This window comes from Humulus lupulus, chromosome 5 (genome assembly GCF_963169125.1).
Source record: "Humulus lupulus chromosome 5, drHumLupu1.1, whole genome shotgun sequence".
Classification (NCBI taxonomy): Eukaryota; Viridiplantae; Streptophyta; class Magnoliopsida; order Rosales; family Cannabaceae; genus Humulus; species Humulus lupulus.
Window position 1 is genome coordinate 31247213 of NC_084797.1, and position 18127 is coordinate 31265339.

An 18127-nucleotide genomic window follows, 5' to 3' on the forward strand; every position below is an offset into this window, starting at 1 on the left:
AAAGATGTTGTAATAATTTCACCTAATGAACCTAGAGGTGGGCCACCTTTCAATAGAGCAGGAGGTTTCTCTCTGGATGGTTCATGAATGGATCAAGCAGAAGGCCATTAATAGTGTTGGGCATGAATAGTGGGAAATACATAAGTAATCAGATAGAGGTGTGTGAGACATTACTGGTTTTTATCACTAGGAATGCTTTGTAGTGACAATAAGCCTCAAGAAGCAATCTCATTGGAAGGAACTCAATAATTCCTTAGCATTTCGATTTAAGCTTTGTAGTGTTTTCACTAAGGTAAAGTTCAAAACACAAAAGGTGCTTTAATTTATGCGCTAATATCGTTTGCTAGAAAAGAGATGATGTATTCAACCAAATGGGGGAATGTTGAGATTGGTTAAATACACGGTGGAATTGTTTAGGCATGAAGAGGTGCTAAAACAATAACGATTTCACAAAAGTCAACATGTGAAAGTTGACTTTGAGTATAGGAATTTTTAAATCAAATTTTTGGGTCCAAAATGTTTCTTTGGAGTATATAAGAGTACCCAAAAAGTTTGGAAGCATTTGGAGGTGTTTTGAGACACTCATGGAGCCAAATTATAGAGGCACTGACGATACATCGCCTCCTAGGAGGCGACGTGTCACTTGGGCTCTCAAAACCCTGGGGAGAGAAAGTACCAGGCGACGCATCGCCTGGTCCATTACGGAATGTCCGTACAATTACATGTTTTAATTCCAAAACTTAAATTTAAATAGTCTAATCTCATTGATTGAGTCTAATGAGGATTCTATACTATTTAAGGAATTCAAATGAGTTAATTCGTGACTTGATCACTCACCTCTTTCTCTAACTAAAGAAGAACTCTCTCTCTCTAGCACCAAGATTACTAATTTTCTCCAAGATCTTCATCAAGAAAGCTTGAATTTCATGGAGATCCAAGGCTTGTGGATCCCAATCTCTTTCTACTGGTTTTAGCTTCAAGCATCTTCAAAGGAAGGCTAGGAATAGAGATTTTTGGACAACAAATCTTCATTTGTGTCAAGCCTTCTCACTTTTGTGTTTCACATAAAATCATAGCTTGTGATTTTATGTCCTTAGGGTTTTGTTCTTCAAGGAAGGTCTACTTATCCATTATGTTTATGTAATTTATGCTTAACTACTTCATGAGATTTATTTACTTGTAAAATTTTGTCATTGAGTTGCAATACAGACAAATGTTAGTGAAGCTTAATTCCAACATTCACCACGAACTATTTCCTTAACAAACTGGACTACATAATGATTTAATTGTTGAATGAGCACCAGATGTATGAAAGAATAAATGGAGGACTGAGTAAATGACTTGAGAAGAAGGCTGTCAGTTTTGGGGGTGCTCAGGGTGAGGCTAACCTAGTCTTGTCCTCAAAGAGCGAGAAGAGAAAAGAAAGGAAGCAGAAGAATAAGGCTAAGAAACAAGTAGCTGGAAAGGCACTGCCAACTAAAAATCCTGCTGGAGCAAAGCCAACTAGCAAGAAGACTAAATGATAGTGTTTCCACTGCAAGGAGGAGGGGCATTGGAAGCGTAATTGCCTCGCACTCAAGGAAACTAGAACCCAAGGTAATATTAATCTATTTGTCTTGGATGTATGTGTTTTAGAGGATGATTCTTCTGTTTGGATAGTTGATTCAGAATCTACTAACTATGTGTGTACTTATTTACTACTACTTAGCAACTGGAAAGTGGTGGAGGTGGCCGAGTTAAAGATTAAAGTTTGCAATGGTGAATTCGTGGATGTCAAAGCAAAAGGGCAAGCACGTTTAAATTTTTGAAATAAATTTATCTTATTGGATGATGTTTATTTTATTCCAAACTTTAGTAGGATTTTAGTTTCAGTTTCTTTATTACATAACCAACGATTTGTTGCTACTCTCATAAGTTTTAATATATCTATTTCATTTAATGGATGTGAAATTTGTGTTGGATGTATAGAAAATGATTTGTATATTTTGTGACCTAACGAATCCCTCACGCTTAATAACAAATTGTTTAAGGTAGCCAATCCTAGGACCGCCAAATGATAAAAGATTAATAATGATCACATGACATACCTTTGGCATTTTCGCCTTGGTCATATTAACTATGATAGAACTAAAAGATTTACAAAGGTTGGGCCTTTGAGGGAACTCACAATGAGTGACTTACCTGTTTGGGAATCTTGTCTGGAAAGTAAAATGATTAAGCGTCTATATTCTGCAAAAGAAGAAATGACCAAACTACCCGCATGGCTCGTTCATACACATCTATGGATTGATTGATGTTCATGAATTAGGTAGTAATGATTATTTCATCACATTCACTGATGATTATTCTTGATATTCATGTCTTTACCTAATGCGAAGGAAATCTGAAACTTTTGACAAGTTTAAAAAATTCTTAACAATGGCCCAAAACTAGTTAAGTAAAACTTAAAAGATCTTGAGATCAGATAGAGTGGAGAATATTTGGATAATTAGTTCCGAGATTGTAATGCCCTGGATAGCCAAGACCGCTACACTGTGTACTTATAAAGGTGCAAGACTTGCTAATCAAGTCATTAATTTGAAAACGTGTCATTAAACATGTATGAGCTAGGGTTAAAAAGGTTTTGGTCTTAAAATACTCGTTTTATATAATTAAACTATTACATACATGGGATCCCAAAGGAAATAGAATTAAAAGTTGATTTACAGACTTCCAAAAAGAAACATAAGCAAAGGTTAGCCATACTAAGGCAAAATAGACAATCTCTGGGTTTTGCGTCCCTGCCTAAACCTCAACTGTGGCGGCTGAGCAGCTGGCTATGTACATTCCGCTCGCAGAGCTCTCCAATCAAGGTTGATCAAGCTTACCCTTGCCTTTACCCGAACCACGTAGCACCCGTGAGCCAAGGCCCAGCAAGAAAACATGGGATGCAACATAATCAGTGATATCAGACAGTAAAATTCACCAAGCATGAACTCTCATCAAATAATCCACATTAATACCACTCAGCATATATTCAGAATCATGGATGCAATCAAACACTTATAACATTCATATCACATAATAATCAGGGCCGACAACTTAGGCCGCACCCTCTATTTATCCCACTGGCTCCGACCCGCTTAAATTGAGCTCAGTGCATATTAAGCTGTCCTCGGTTACCAGTGGCCGAGCCGCGCCCTGTGCGCTAGTGTAACCCTTGGCACCCTTAGGCCATTGGTTCACTAAATAGCTTACATGGCATAATACCATCTTTTTAAGCATTCACAATAGGGAACCCTTAGTCCCGTCACATATATTCAACCAGGTGCAGTTTTCTTACTTTTAATCTTTACGGTTTTAGATTACGAGCAACGCTCCTCAAGCACGATTCGTTCTTGAGCCTAAGCGTTTATCACCTAATCACAACCAAAGTATAGGGTTCCATTAATATTCAAATATAGGTTTCTGGTTACAAAACTAACTTCCGGGAATCCGAATCCCACCAAGCACGGTGGTGAGATCGATCCCGAGCATTCTAGACCACACTCCCATGCCTAAAATCCCCAAAAGTTCAAGTGTGCACCCAAGGGCTGTGGCCCTTGAAGCTTAGCCGCGGCCCTACCCTCAAAACAGAACCAAAGCCACCCCTGAAAGAGGACACGCACCGCGGCCCTTGCCTTGGGCGCCGCGGCTCTCACCTTTGGCCGAGCCCTCTTGGCTCATCTTCATCCTAGGGCCGCAGCTAGGGCTGTGCAGAAATGATCCGATCCAATAACAAACCGACCGATCCAATGTCAACCGACCGCTAAAAATTGGATATCCAATCATTATTGGATTGGATCAGATGACATTTTTAAAAATCCAATATTGGATTGGTCGGTTCTTGGATGACATGTAAATCCAATGGATCCAACCGACCGATCCAATCAAATAATGATCCAATACCATCCAATTAATATTCAGATAAAAAATATATTATATTTTTTTAAAAGTTAAAATATATTATATTTTATTACATTTACTGTTTACATATATTAAAAAGCATTTATATTGTAAAAGAAAAAAAAAGAAAATCCCTAAACCCTAATAACCTAATGAGACCAGACCTCTCTCTCTATCGTATTCCTAAGCCGCCATCTCCACTGACCTGCCTAGAGAGTTGATGATGATGGAAAATCTCCACTCGCAGACGATCGAAGACACCGCAGCTTCTCCCCTACTCGTTGACGACGATGACATCTTCTCCCTCAGACGCCGACGGAAACGACACAACTCCTCCCTCCCCGACGACGGCACAGCTTCTCCCTCGCAAACGGTAGCAACTCAAGTATTTTTAACTTTCTCTTAATTTAATATACACATTTATAGGTACTCTTACTTTCATATTTTTTACATATTTTTTCTCATTAAAATTGATTATAAGAATATCTTCAAATCATTGAAAATTAGGGAAAAAAAGAAAAGGATTTTCTATGTTGTTGCCTTACTGGGATTCTGTTTATTGAAGTTTTGGTTCCTCATTGTTGGATCCAGAATTTCTTTTTTTTTTTTTTCTTTAAAGGCAGTAACGACTTTTCTTTAAGGTTTGGTGTCTATTATCTCTAGTTCTTCAGATTATTGTAGTGATCTTGACAACATCGTTTGGAGTATTAAGAGTCTAATTCCTAGCTTTGATTTTGTAAGTTCCAGATTTGTTTTTAGAGAAGCTAATCGATTAGCTCACTGTTTAGCCAATTACACACTTGATAGTGGTGTAAGCTAAGCTTAGTGGCTTGTGTTGCTCTTTATGCAGATTGCAGACCTCACATTCCACTGTAATTGCTTCTGTTGTTTAAAGAAGAATCTCACCTTTCAAAAAGAAAAAAAATAACAATAACAATAATAATTTAATTGCATTATTACTTGTACAAATCATAATAAGCTGTACAAAATTGGAAAAGAACTTCTCAACTCCAACAAAAGTCTTGTTTTAGTTATTGAATAAAGTACCATGAAATATTAGTTCATGCGCTTTGGAAATATCATACTTTATACAGAAAGTTGTAATTTTCTTTTACTTCTACCGAAGAATATTAGGCCATTACAACTCAAAATTTTCTGTTTATACTCTCTTCAACTTGCTCAGAATAATAGATCATACTATATCATATACATATATACACATATATATTATTCAATGCTTTATGGGGGAGCTGTGAGGATTTTGAGTTGGGAGAAAAATCATTATTAGATAGATTACTAAGGGTTTGTTTGGATAATTGAGTATTAGACTACTCTTTTGATTATTGATTTTGTTTGTATAAGTGAAATAGATAATGGAGACATATCAAACAACATTTTGAAGACATTTATCCTTTCATTTCACTTTTACAAAAAAAAAAAAAAAAAAAAAGCAAGCCCCAAGTAATTGCCATATACATTTAAAAATAATAGTAGTAGATAACAATATTAGCAGTTCATATACGTTAAATTAAAAAGCTCAACTTCTTATATAATTATTTATTATTCAAGACTCAAGTGATGTCATTAAATATCTTCTTCTTTAAATTGATACTAATGATACAAGTTTGAACATATATGTTGTGATATGTATGTATATATATTATACGTATAACGTTTTTGGTGTATATGCAGTAGTATAGAGTTTTAACATAATGTTCTTTTATAAGTTATCTTTGCAGGCTTTGATGTATATGCATTACAACATTACTTAGTATAGAGTTTTAATATAATGTTCTTTTTTTGTATTCCAGATTATTAGAGTGGGGTTGGGAAAAAATTCATCATCACACTAGACACCACTACGGATTCTGCAACTGCATCTAGCTCGGTGAGTTTAATTATTTATCATTTTCTTTAATTTAGAAATTAAAATTTAATTTAACACTAATATTTTATATTTTAAAATTTTTGTTCACATAGATGGCTTCAACTGGACACAAACCTAAATCTCTTGATGAGGAAGAAGATCCTGGGATTGAGCATATAAGCAATGAAGGAACAGATGCACAAGATGTGGATGAAAGTACAGCACCATCATCTACCACTTTGCCTACTATTGATGATGGGATTGAGGAAAATAAATTGAAGAGGAAGTCAAAACCTTCATCATGGGTTTGGGAGCACTTTACTAAGGTTTGTGATACTAAAAAGAATGAAAAAGCTAAATGCAATTACTGTGGTGCTGAATATGCTTGTGGTAGTAAGAAAAATGGGACTAGTAATTTGGCTCATCATATTAGAAATCAATGTAAGAAGTATGAGGGGGCTTTGGGAGTTGACAAGAAGCAAAAATCACTATGTTTTGAAATGAAAGGGGATGGAAACTCTTTGGTGATACATAAATTTGATCCTGAAGGAATTAGAGAATATGTTGCTAGGATGATTATCAAAGATGAACTTCCATTTTCTTTTGTGGAAAATGAAGGTTTTAGAGAACTACTTTGGAAAATTGAGCCTAAATTTAGTGTCCCTTCTCGCACTACAATTACAAGGGATGTCATGGATCTTTACGTTAGGGAGAAAAAGAAGTTGAGAGATTTTTTTGTGAGAAAAAAAATAGAGAGTTAGTCTTACAACTGATACATGGACATCTTGTCAAAATTTGCATTACATGTGTTTAACTGCTCACTTTATTGATGATTCTTGGATCTTGCATAAGAAGATATTGAGTTATATTGTTGTTCCTAACTCTACAGGTGACACACTTGGCAAAGCTATTGAACAATGTTTTTTAGATTGGGGGCTTGAGAGGGTATTTACCGTTACTTTAGATAATGCAACATCAAATAATGTTTATGTTCAATATGTCATAAATACTGTAAATCAGTGGGGTGGTGCAATCTTGAGAGGTGAACACATGCACTTAAGATGTGCTTCACATATCTTGAACTTGATTGTTCAAGATGGGTTAAAGCAGTATGACCAAAGTATAAGCAAGATTAAAGATGTTGTGAGATATGTGAAATCTTCACGTGCTAGAATGCAAAAGCTAAAGGAGTGTGCTGAGCAGGCTAAAATCACATGTAAGAAATTAGTTTCCTTAGATGTCCCAACTCGTTGGAATTCTACTTACTTGATGTTAGAGGCAGCTGAAAAGTATCAAACGGCTTTTGAAAGGATGGAGATGCATGATGTAGGATATGTCAAAGATTTTTGCACTTATGAGGAGAAAGCATGTCCCAATGAGAGTGATTGGGAGAGTGCTAGATTATTCATAAAGTTCTTAAAGATCTTTTATGATTGCACCTTAAGATTCTCCGGGTCTAATTATGTAACATCAAACCACTTTCTAGATCGAGTTTCTTTTATCCATAGTCGGTTGGCATTCTGGTGTGGGAATAAGAATAATTATAAACTTACTATTATGGCTGAATCAATGAAGCAAAAATTTGACAAGTATTGGGTGGAAATAGAGAAATTGAACCCTTTATTACTTGTGGCTGTTTTACTTGATCCTCGTTATAAGGAGCCATTTTTGAAAGTAGGCTTCGAGATGATGTGTGGTGATTCACTTGAAGCTTCAAGACATGCAAACGATGTTAGGAAGACTTTGGATCAAATGTACAAAGAGTACTCCATCATTGATTTTAATGGTGGTATGCATAATTCTTCTAGTACTCACCTTGGGGAAGAGAGTAGGGATTATGATGAGGATGATGATGATTACACTTGGTTTGATCAACAACGCAAAGAAAAGTTGAAGGCGGCTGAACACTCAGAGAACAAAACAGAAGTTGATAAGTATTTCATAGAAGCATGTGAGAACTTTGAAAATTCTGATTTTGATATTTTGAAATGGTGGAAACATAATGCTAGTAGATTTAAGATTCTTTCGAAGATAGCACAAGATATCTTTGCCATTCCTGTATCTACTGTTGCATCAGAATCTGCATTCTCTACTGGGGGGTGAGTCATTGATCCATATAGGAGTTGTTTAACTCCTAAAGCTGTACAAGCACTCATATGTACTCAGAATTGGATTCGCCATACAACAACAATTGATATCACTGGAACAATTGAAGAAGTGGAAGCATTAGAAAATGGTAAATGCATTTATATTTTTACTATATTTTATACCTGTTTTCAATATTAAATACTTATCATTTTTATTTTCAATTTGCAGAAATACTGGCTGGAATTGGTGATATCAGAATTGAGTGATATTGTCACTTTGGACCGATGAAGGATTCTATGATATTCATAATTTGTGCACTCTTGTTTATGTAGCATGTATTATTATAACTCGATGTGAGACTTATGTTACAATTTAGGTTGGATTTATGTTGGACTTATGTTACAATTTATGTTGGATTTATGTTGGACTTATGTTACAATTTAGGTTGGATTTATGTTGGGTTTGTAATGTTTTGAACTAATATATTAGTCGTTTATGTGAAAAATCAGGTTTAACTCTTCTAAGGATCGGATTGGATGGATCCAATCAATCCAATTAATATTGGATCAAAAATATTGGATGGATCCAATCTGATCTAATAAATATTGGATCAAAAATATTGGATGGATCCGATCCAATACAGGGATTCATATCCATTGGATGGAACCGATCCAATCCAATGACTTATTGGATCGGTTCGGTTCGGTTGAGCATACAGTATTGGATTGGATCGGTTGGAGAAATCCAAAATCCAATGTATAATTGGATTGGATCTGGATGGGTCCAAAAACATTGGATATGGTCCAATGAACAGCCCTAGCCGCAGTGCTCTAGAAAAGAGCCACGACCCTTCCCTTCGAACCCAGAATTCCCACTATTTCTAGGCATGAAACCTTAGCCAAAACAACCCTTAAGCTCCCTACTTCAACACTCAATAATCCCAACACTTTTAGCATGACTTAAACAACATAATTCCACAAAAAACCCATCCTAACACACACTAAAATTCTCTTTTCAATTTATGAAACTCAAGAGCTATAAACACTCAAACCAGCCATTCAAACTCAAATTAAAACTTCTAAATCACAAATTGAGACTTACCTTTACTGCTGAACCACTTCACCAAGCCAAATCCAAACTAATTCCCAAGCTTTCCTCCTAAATTTTGCCCTTAAACATCAAAATTGAAACCTCCTCAATACCCAGCTGAAAACTCAAAATTGAAACCTCAAGAACATAGTTTAATCCTTACCTTAGCCTTGGTTAATCATCTCCTGGATAAACTCTGAACTTAGCTTCAAATCCCCACCTCAATTCTCAGAGATTCCCAGCTTGAAATCCCAGAAATTCCCTGTTTTTCCCTTATGGTTTTCACCTAGTTTCCTTGAGAGAGAAGTGAGTAAGCTGAGAAATAAAGTCGGCTTATTTCTTTCTACAGGTTTCCTTAAGTGTGTCTTATTTGTTAAGTTAATCCCAAGGCTCGGGGTGCTGGAACCGTCCCCGAGGGAAAAACGGCAAAATCCCCCAATATTCTCGCCTAGACTTCCTAACCTCAAATATATCTCCATATATTTATTTTTCATAACCCGATAGTCTAAATAGCTACCCGATACCTAAAATACCCCTGACTTATCCAAAGTCAACTGCTAAGCCCCGTTGTGACTTTTCCCCACTAACTAGCTCTAGGATCGCCTCAAGTCATGCTCTGCAACCTACCCACATAATAATGTGGTTCTCACAATACCATATATATATCATATTAACACCAACAAAATTATACAAACATTATTAAAATCCAGTTTGTGAGTCTATTCCCTTTCCTTTGGTTTCTGATCTCTCTGTCCTTCCCAACCATACCTCCCTTACCTTCTAAGGATGGGGCACGGTTAGCCAATCACCTGGCATTGGGTCAAGAACTCTCCTCAACTTAAGAAGTCTCAATACGCGCTTAAAGCATTTCCAACTAGAATTGCGTAAGAAAGGAATTCATTGACTTCGAACAACAAAAAGGAGGTCAATGAGCACTAACTCTCTTCTCTTACTTTTTTTTTTTTGGAAAGGAATGCTTGCTATAAAGGAGGCGGAATTACAGTTCAGTTTAAGTATAATGCAGGCTTTCTCTCTGATAGAAAATTCACACAATTTTTGTATAGAAACAACAGCAGCAGTACGACTTTTAGAGGGCCCTTCTTTTTCTTCTTCCATACCCTCAAGTGGGACCTTTGGGCTCGATCAACTATCTGACTTGAATGAAGAAAGACAGTAAACCATAAGCTTTTTCTTCTTTTCTTATGACATTTCTAGTTTGTGATCGTCTCCCCAATATGAGATAGGAATCTGCATGTTATGCACCCCAGCATACATTAAAGTGAAAAAGTGGTGATTTGAAGCTTGATACACAGGCAATGAAACAATGCATTGAATTTGACTGAAGCAGGTAACATGTAAGTGTGCGACTCCGTATGAGGACCTCCTTCCCTTCTGCCCACTCTCCGTTCACACGGTTTTCAAAGCAGAGGAGGAAGGGTGGGCAGCTGGTACCACGAGCCCTCTGTCCTACACATCTATCCAGAAGCAAGGATGAATCGCTCCAGAAAAGGAATCTATTGATTCTCTCCCAATTGGTTGGACCGTAGGTGCGATGATTTACTTCACGGGCGAGGAACAGCTAACCATCGCACAGTAAAAATTGACAATAAAATAATTCAAATCACATTAAACCCAATTATGTCCTCCCGGCACACTAATCAAGGCCCTTAAGCCTTATTAGCGAATTTGGGGTCGTTACAACTATCCCCCCCTAATGAGAATTTCGTCCTCGAAATTTACCTGAATAGCTCGGGATATTGATCTCGCATTGCTGTCTCCAACTCCCAGGTCGCCTCCTCGACCTTGTTATTCCTCCACAATACTTTCACTAACGGAATTGTCTTATTCCGTAAGACTTTGTCCTTTCGATCCAAAATTTGGATTGGTCGCTCGTCATAGGACAAGTCTGTCTGCAACTCTAAGTCCTCATACTTTAGCACATGTGTTGTATCAAAAACATACTTCCGTAACATGGAGACATGGAACACATTATGAACTCCTGATAACGACGATGGCAAGGCCAGTCTATAAGCCACCTGTCCAATCCTCTCTAGGATCTCAAAAGGTCCAACAAACCGAGGGCTCAACTGGACCTTCACCCCAAACCTCCTCACACCTCTCAATGGTGAAACACGTGGTCCCCAACCTGGAACTCCACGTTCCTACACTTAGGATCAGCGTAGCTTTTCTGTCTACTCTGCGAAGCAAGCATTCTTGCTTGAATCTTTTCAATAGCCTCATTAGTCTTTTGAACCATATCTGGCTCCAAATACCTTCTCTCACCCATCTCATCCCAGTGAATGGGTGATCTGCACTTTCTTCCATATAACATCTCATAAGGAGCCACTCCAATCGTGGACTGATAACTATTGTTATATGAAAATTCAATCAATGGAAGATACTTACCCCAAGACCCCTCGAAATCAATCACACATGCCCTAAGCATGTCCTCCAATACCTGAATCGTCCTCTCAGACTGTCCATTAGTCTGAGGATGAAAAGCTGTGCTAAACTTCAGCTAAGTCCCCATGGCTCTTTGCAGAACTCCCCAAAACTTGGAGGTAAAGATAGGGTCTCGATCAGATACAATAGACTTTGGAACCCCATGAAGACGAACTATCTCCCTCACATACAGCTCTGCATACTGTTCCACTGTATAAGTCAACCTCACTGGTAGAAAATGAGTTGACTTGGTGTATCTGTCCACTATCACCCACACCGAGTCATGAAGTCCAACTGTCCTGGGTAATCCTCCCACAGAATCCATCGTAATATCCTCCCACTTCCACTTTGGGATACCCAAGGGCTGAAGCAATCCCGTTGGTCGCTGATGTTCAGCCTTAACTTGCTGACATGTCAAACACCTAGACACATACTCTACCACATCCTTCTTCATCCCGGGCCACCAATATAATGTCCATAGATCCTGATACATCTTCGTGGTACCCGGATGAAGTGAGTATGGCGTAGTGTGAGACTCATCCAGTATCTCTCGTCTAATCCACTCATCTGTCGGAACACAAATCCGTCCCTGATACCGAAGCAAACCTGTCTCAGAAACTAAATAATCCTTAGCTGTCCCCGCTAAGGTATGCTGCCTAGCTTCCTACAACTGTGCATCTACCAACTGACCCTCCTTGACCCGCTCTAACAGGGTCAACTGCAAAGTGATATTGGCTAACTGGCCCACCACCAGTTCTATCTTTGCTCTGGTCATCTCATCAGCTAATTCCCTTGAGATCTGAGTGGAACTATACAACTGTCCTGGGCCCCTCCGGCTCAACGCGTTTGCCACCACATTGGATTTCCCAGGGTGGTAAAGGATGTCACAATCATAATCCTTGACCAACTCCAACCAACGTCTTTGCCTCATGTTCAGATCCTTCTGAGTGAAGAAATACTTCAAACTCTTATGGTCAATGTATATCTCGCACTTCTCCCCATACATGTAGTGATGCCACACCTTCAGTGCGAATACCACTGCTGCTAACTCCAAATCATGAGTTGGGTACCGCTGCTCATACTCCTTCAGCTGCCGAGATTCATAGGCTATAACTTTCTCATTCTGCATCAACATGCAGCCTAAACCCATCCTCGATGCATCACAATAGACCACAAACTTTCCTTCCTCCGAAGGAAGACTCAACACAGGTGCAGAAATAATTCGTCGCTTCAACTCTTGGAAACTGTTCTCACACTTTTATTTCCAAACAAACTTCTGATTCTTTCTTGTCAACTCTGTCATCGATGAAGAAATCTTTGAGAACCCCTCTACAAATCGCCTGTAATAGCCAGCCAACCCAAGGAAACTTCGCACTTCCGAGGCATTCCTTGGCCTCAGCCAATCCCTTACTGCTTTTACCTTGGACGGATCCACCTTAATCCCTTCTGCCCCAACTATGTGTCCAAGGAAAGTCACCTTTGGTAAACAAAATTCACACTTCTTAAACTTAGCGTACAACTGATATTCCTTTAACCTCTGTAGAACCTGTTGAAGATGCTGCTCATGCTCTGCCTCTGAACTGGAGCATACCAAAATGTCATCGATGAAGACAATGACGAACTGATCTAAGAAGTCCTTGAACACCTTGTTCATCAGATCCATGAAAGCTGCTAGGGCGTTGGTCAGACCGAAAGACATGACCAAGAACTCATAATGCCCATACCGTGTCCGGAAGGCCGTCTTCGGTATATCCTCATCTTTGATCCTCAGCTGGTGATAACTAGATCGAAGATCAATCTTTGAGAACACTGTCTTTCCCTGCAACTGATCGAACAAGTCATCAATCCTTGGTAGAGGGTACTTATTCTTGATAGTCAACTTGTTCAATTCTCTATAATCTATGCACATTCTCAAAGTCCCGTCCTTCTTCTTAACAAACAACACTAGAGTGCCCCATGGAGAATAACTAGGCCTGATGAATCCCAAATCCAGAAGTTCTTGCAACTGTATCTTCAACTCTTTCAGTTCTTCTGGTGCCATTCTGTACGGTGTCCTAGATACTGGTTCTGTCTCCGGTGCTAACTCTATATCATACTAAATCTCCCTGTGCGGCGGCAACCCTGGTAAGTCCTCTGGAAATACGTCTAAGAACTCACACACCAATCTGGTCTTTCCCGGCCCTGCCGGCATAACTCTAGCAGTATCCACAACACTAGCCAGAAAACCTATGCATCCTCCCTGCAGCAAGTCTCTGGCTCTCAATGCAGAAATCGTAGGTACGCGGGGTCCACATACCGCACCCACAAAAACAAAAGGGTCCTCACCCTCAGGCTCAAAGGTAACCATCTTCTTCCTACAGTCGATTGTAGCCCCATATCTAGCCAACTAGTCCATCCCAGAATCATATCAAAATCCTCCATATCTAACTCAATCAGATCCATCGAGAGTTCCCTACTATCAATCATCACTAGCAGTGCCCTAATACATCTCCTAGAAACTACCAGTTCCCTTGTAGGCAATAAAGTCCCAAACCCTGCGGTCCGATACTCACTAGGTCTACACAATCTATTAATCACCCTACTAGAAACAAAAGAATGTGTAGCACCAGAATCAATCAATACTGTAAAAGGAAAGCCAGCACTAGAAAGCTGACCTGTCACTACCGAGGGACTAGCCTCGGCCTCTGCCTAAGTCAAGGTGAATACTCGAGCTGGAGTCAAGCTATCCACCTTTCCTGCTTCACCTTTCTTCACCGTTGGGTAGTCTTTCCTGAGACGTCCTACTGCCCCACACACAAAGATGGCGTCTTCTACACCTCGGGCACTCTGGATAGGTCCGCCATACCTCACTGCCACCTTGACGGCCACCCTGACCACCCCGACCCCTCCTATCAGGACCAGCAGCGGTCGAAGTTTCAGGAGCCTTTCTCTTGAATTCACTGGGGCCTCCGCCCCTACCTATCCCAGAATAAGGAGGCACCGCTCTGCGGCCCACGTGCCTCACCACACTTTTCCCTCCATATCTTGTTCTCCGCTTCCTCAGCGGTAAGAGCCTTCTCAACGGCCTGGGCATAATTTGTTCCCCCAGGTACTGTTGTGATTCTGACATCCCGGGCTATCATAGCATTAAGCCCTCTGATAAATCGATCTTGCCTAGCAGCATCAGTAGGCACAAGATCTGGAGCAAAATTCGCAAGCCTATCAAACTTTAGGGCATACTCAGTAACGGTCATATTGCCCTGCACAAGACTCACGAACTCATTAACCTTTGCTGCTCTGACAGCAACATTGTAGTACTTCTGACTGAACAAGTCTCTGAAACCTTCCTAACTCAAAGTAGTAACATCCTTGGTCTGCGATGCCACTTCCCACCAGATGCGAGCATCCTCTCTCAACATATAAGTGGCACATGCCACTCTATCATGCCCCTCTACTCTCATAAAATCCAGAATTGTGGTGATCATAGTTAGCCATTTCTCGGCTTTCAACGGATCCGGTCCACCCTCATAGATTGAGGGTTGCTATTTTCTGAACCGCTCATACAACGGCTCCCATATGTTACCAACCTCCCCAGACTGCACAACCGGTACCACTGCAGGTGGTACTATAGGGGCAGCACTCCTTGATGGAGCCTGCTGGCGCAGAATACAGATATGCTCGTCCTGACTCTGTAATCGAGCCTACATGTCTGCCATTAACTACTGCCAGTTCTCAGGGACTGGGGGAGGATTCTGGCCCTGGTCATCATTCCTGGTCCCAGACCTAGTACCAGCTAGTCGTGTAGATTTTCTTAGACGCATAGCTATCCAAGTCAATCTGCAAATAACGACTCGGCAGTCAGACTATGATGACAGGGTAAAAACTTCTCCAAGATCCACCAATAGAACATAACCAATCACAAACAGTCAACATATAATCATCCATTCTCATGCACTGGCTCCTAATAAGCATGCCTCCAATCTCATTACACATTAACTATAGAACAGACATTCATCCATGCACAATATACAGTTAATCATCCATATATCCATTTACATGCACGGAAATGCTAATAAACATGCCCCAATATTTTCACACAACACTCAAGGGCCAGGCCATATCAGTATCTCATGCTTCCTAATAATCTAGCAATTAAAAACATTCATAGCTCATTTCAGGAACATAATCACATAAACACATATACACATTACCGAACCCTGATTTGAGCTTGTCTCTAGCAGCGAATGTACTTGTCCAGCCTGTCTTCAGGAGCCCTTAAACCTAGGACGCTCTGATACCAAGTTGTAACGCCTTGCATAGCCAAGACCGCTACACTGTGTACTTATAAAGGTGCAAGACTTGCTAATCAAGTCATTAATTTGAAAACGTGTCATTAAACATGTATGAGCTAGGGTTAAAAAGGTTTTGGTCTTAAAAGACTCGTTTTATATAATTAAATTGTTACATACACGGGATCCCAAAGGAAATAGAGTTAAAAGTTGATTTACAGACTTCCAAAAAGAAACATAAGCAAAGGTTAGCCACACTAAGGCAAAATAGACAATCTCTGGGTTTTGCGTCCCTGCCTAAACCTCAACTGTGGCGGCTGAGCAGCTGGCTATGTACATTCCGCTCACAGAGCTCTCCAATCAAGGCTGATCAAGCTTACCCTTGCCTTTACCTACACCACGTAGCACCCGTGAGCCAAGGCCCAGCAAGAAAACATGGGATGCAACACAATCAGTGATATCAGACAGTAAAATTCACCAAGCATGAACTCTCATCAAATAATCCACATTAATACCACTTAGCATATATTCAGCATCATGGATGCAATCAAACACTTATAACATTCATATCACATAATAATCAGGGCCGACAACTTAGGGCGCACCCTCTGTTTATCCCACTGACGCTGGCCCGCTTAAACCGAGCTCAGTGCATATTAAGCTGTCCTCGGCTACCAGTGGCCGAGCCGCGCCCTGTGCGCTAGTGTAACCCTTGGAACCCTTAGGTCGTTGGTTCACTAAATAGCTTACATGGCATAATACCATCTTTTTAAGCATTCACAATAGGGAACCCTTAGTCCCGTCACATATATTCAACCAGGTGCAGTTTTCTTACCTTTAATCTTTACAGTTTTAGATTACGAGCAACGCTCCTCAAGCACGATCCGTTCCCAAGCCTAAGCGTTTATCACCTAATCACAACCAAAGTATAGGGTTCCATTAATATTCAAATATAGGTTTCCGGTTACAAAACTAACTTCCGGGAATCCGAATCCCACCAAGCACGGTGGTGAGATCGATCCCGAGCATTCTAGACCATACTCCCATGCCTAAAATCCCCAAAAGTTCAAGTGTGCACCCAAGGGCTGTGGCCCTTGAAGCTTAGCTGCGGCCCTACCCTCAAAACAGAACCAAAGCCACCCCTGAAAGAGGACAAGAACTGCGGCCCTTGCCTTGGGCACCGCGGCGCTCACCTTTGGCCGAGCCCTCTTGGCTCATCTTCATCCTAGGGCCGCAGCGCTCTAGAACAGAGCCACGACCCTTCCCTTCGAACCTAGAATTCCCACCATTTCTAGGCATGAAACCTTAACCAAAACCACCCTTAAGCTCCCTACTTCAACACCCAATAATCCCAACACTTTTAGCATGAATTAAACAACATAATTCCACAAAAAACCCAGCCTAACACACACTAAAATTCTCTTTTCAATTTTTGAAACTCAAGAGCTATAAACACTCAAACCAGCCATTCAAACTCAAATTAAAACTTCTAAATCACAAATTGAGACTTACCTTTACTGCTGAACCACTTCATCAAGCCAAATCCAAACTAATTCCTAAGCTTTCCTCCTTAATTTTTCCCTTAAACATAAAAATTTAAACCTCCTCAATACCCAGCTGAAAACTCAAAATTGAAACCTCAAGAACATAGTTTAATCCTTACCTTAGCCTTGGTTAATCATCTCCTGGATAAACTCTGAACTTAGCTTCAAATCCCCACCTCAATTCTCAGAGATTCCCAGTTTGAAATTCCAGAAATTCCTTGTTTTTCCCCTATGCTTTTCACCTAGTTTCCTTGAGAGAGAAGTGAGTAAGCTGAGAAATAAAGTCGGCTTATTTCTTTCTACAGGTTTCCTTAAGTTTGTCTTATTTGTTAAGTTAATCCCAAGGCTCGGGGTGCTGGAATCGTCCCCGAGGGCAAAACGATAAAATCCCCCAATATTCCTGCCTAGACTTCCTAACCTCAAATATATCTCCATATATTTATTTTTCATAACCTGATAGTCTAAATAGCTACCCGATACCTAAAATACCCCTGACTTATCCAAAGTCAACTGCTAAGCCCCGTTGTGACTTTTCCCCACTAACTAGCTCTAGGATCGCCTCGAGTCGTGCTCTGCAACCTACCCACATAATAATGTGGTTCTCACAATACCATATATATATATCATATTAACACCAACACAATTATACAAACATTATTAATCATATAATTATGCATTCAATACAATAAAATCATTCAAATCACATTAAACCCAATTATGCCCTCCCGGCACACTAATCAAGGCCCTTAAGCCTTATTAGCGAATTTGGGGTCGTTACAAAGATCATCTTACTGAGTGTGGGATTCTATCTCAATTCACTGCCCCAGAGACTCTGCAATAAAATGGTGTTGCTGAGCGCCGAAACTGAACTCTGTTAGAATTGGTTAGGTCAATGATTAGTTATT